Genomic DNA, 2,500 nt, shown 5'->3' on the forward strand with positions numbered 1-2,500 from the left:
CTATTTTCGGATACGCCGAGTCGATTTCAACGGTCCGTATCTCGGTCATTTATCCACCTTTTCGGGTGGAACCGACGGTGTCGCGTTGCCCCGGTCCCCGCCGAGGGCCGTGGGGCGTGGGATCCTGAGATTTCCCCGTGCTTCCTGTGGTTTTCGGCCGTGGAAAAACCCTAGGCGCGCCGGTTCTCGGGACCGGGCCGAGCGCCGACCTCTGTCCGAGCGCGAGCGCCTATTTTCGGATACGCCGAGTCGATTTCAACGGTCCGTATCTCGGTCATTTATCCACCTTTTCGGGTGGAACCGACGGTGTCGCGTTGCCCCGGTCCCCGCCGAGGGCCGTGGGGCGTCGGGTCCTGAGTTTTCCCCGTGCTTCCTATGGTTTTCGGCCCTCGAAAAACCCAATTCGCCCCGGTTCGAAAAAGCGGCACTTAGAAGAAATTTCGAAAAAGTGCGCTCACTTGGAAGCCGTGTTCCTATGTATGTGCCGGGAGTGTCGCACACAACCCACACAAACTCGACCAAACATGCTCTCTGGCCCATGTTGCGCAGCATCCCGGTAAACTCGGCCAAACATGCTCTCTGGCCCATGTTGCGCAGCATCCCGGTAAACTCGAACCAAACATGCTCTCTGGCCCATGTTGCGCAGCATCCCGGTAAACCTCCGCCGCGGTTCTCGGGACCGGGGCCGAGCGCGAGCGCCTATTTTCGGGTAAATTGTGACGACTTTTGACGGGCCGTATCTCGGTCATTTCTCCACCTTTTCGGGTGGAACCAACGGTGTCGCGTTGCCCCGGTCCCCGCCGAGGGCCCTGGGACGTCGGGTCCCGAATTTTCCCCGTGCTTCCTATGGTTTTCGGCCGTGGGAAAACCCTATTCGCCCCGGTTCTCGGGACCCCGGCCGAGCGCCGACCTCTGCCCGAGCGCGAGCGCCTATTTTCGGGGTAAATTGTGACGACTTCCACGGGTCATATCTCGGTCATTTCTCCACCTTTTCGCATGGAACCAGCGGCGTTCCACTCCTCTGGCCCCTGCGCAGAGCCCTGCGTTGTGACATTTTGATAAAAGCATCACCCTGGGTGGCCCTGGGAGGCGTACCTATTTTTTTGGCATAAAGAGGGGCGATTTAAAACGGGCCGTATCTCCGTCACTCCTGCACCTTTTCGCATGGGATGAACGGCGTTCCACTCCTCTGGACCCTGTGCAGAGCCCTGCCTTGTAACATTTTGATAAAATCACGTTTTTAGCCATTCTCCCGTCGGTGGCCCTGGGAGGCGTACCTATTTTTTTGGCTTAAAGAGGGGCGATTTACAACGGGCCGTATTTCGGTCACTCCTGCACCTTTTCGCATGGGATGAACGGCGTTCCACTCCTCTGGACCCTGTGCAGAGCCCTGCCTTGTAACATTTTGATAAAATCACGTTTTTAGCCATTCTCCCGTCGGTGGCCCTGGGAGGCGTACCTATTTTTTTGGCTTAAAGAGGGGCGATTTACAACGGGCCGTATTTCGGTCACTCCTGCACCTTTTCGCATGGGATGAACGGCGTTCCACTCCTCTGGACCCTGTGCAGAGCCCTGCCTTGTAACATTTTGATAAAATCACGTTTTTAGCCATTCTCCCGTCGGTGGCTCCTCTGGCTCTCTGCTCCCCCAGCCTGGGCTCCTCACCTTGGGCCACAGCCCCCTGCTCACAGAGCCCCCTGCTCCTCTGGCTCTCTGCTCCCCCAGCCTGGGCTCCTCACCTTGGGCCACAGCCCCCTGCTCCTCTGGCTCTCTGCTCCCCCAGCCTGGGCTCCTCACCTTGGGCCACAGCCCCCTGCTCCTCTGGCTCTCTGCTCCCCCAGCCTGGGCTCCTCACCTTGGGCCACAGCCCCCTGCTCACAGAGCCCCCTGCTCCTCTGGCTCTCTGCTCCCCCAGCCTGGGCTCCTCACCTTGGGCCACAGCCCCCTGCTCCTCTGGCTCTCTGCTCCCCCAGCCTGGGCTCCTCACCTTGGGCCACAGCCCCCTGCTCCTCTGGCTCTCTGCTCCCCCAGCCTGGGCTCCTCACCTTGGGCCACAGCCCCCTGCTTCTCTGGCTCTCTGCTCCCACAGCCTGAGCTCCTCACCTTGGGCCACAGCCCCCTGCTCCTCTGGCTCTCTGCTCCCCCAGCCTGGGCTCCTCACCTTGGGCCACAGCCCCCTGCTCCTCTGGCTCTCTGCTCCCCCAGCCTGGGCTCCTCACCTTGGGCCACAGCCCCCTGCTCCTCTGGCTCTCTGCTCCCCCAGCCTGAGCTCCTCACCTTGGGCCACAGCCCCCTGCTCCTCCGGCTCTCTGCTCCCCCAGCCTGAGCTCCTCACCCCGGGCCCCTGTCACAGGGCTCCGGGACCCAGCACTTTTGCCAAAACACACATTAAATGCACAATTAAGCCCACGTTAGTGGGCTTATGGCTGCAGTTGCTTGACCCTTCCGCCCAGCTTTAAAATCTTCCGTGCCCCTGGTCACCAAAGCGGCCTTCTGCCCC

Source organism: Solea solea, unplaced genomic scaffold, assembly GCF_958295425.1.
Source record: "Solea solea unplaced genomic scaffold, fSolSol10.1 scaffold_109, whole genome shotgun sequence".
NCBI classification, from domain to species: Eukaryota; Metazoa; Chordata; class Actinopteri; order Pleuronectiformes; family Soleidae; genus Solea; species Solea solea.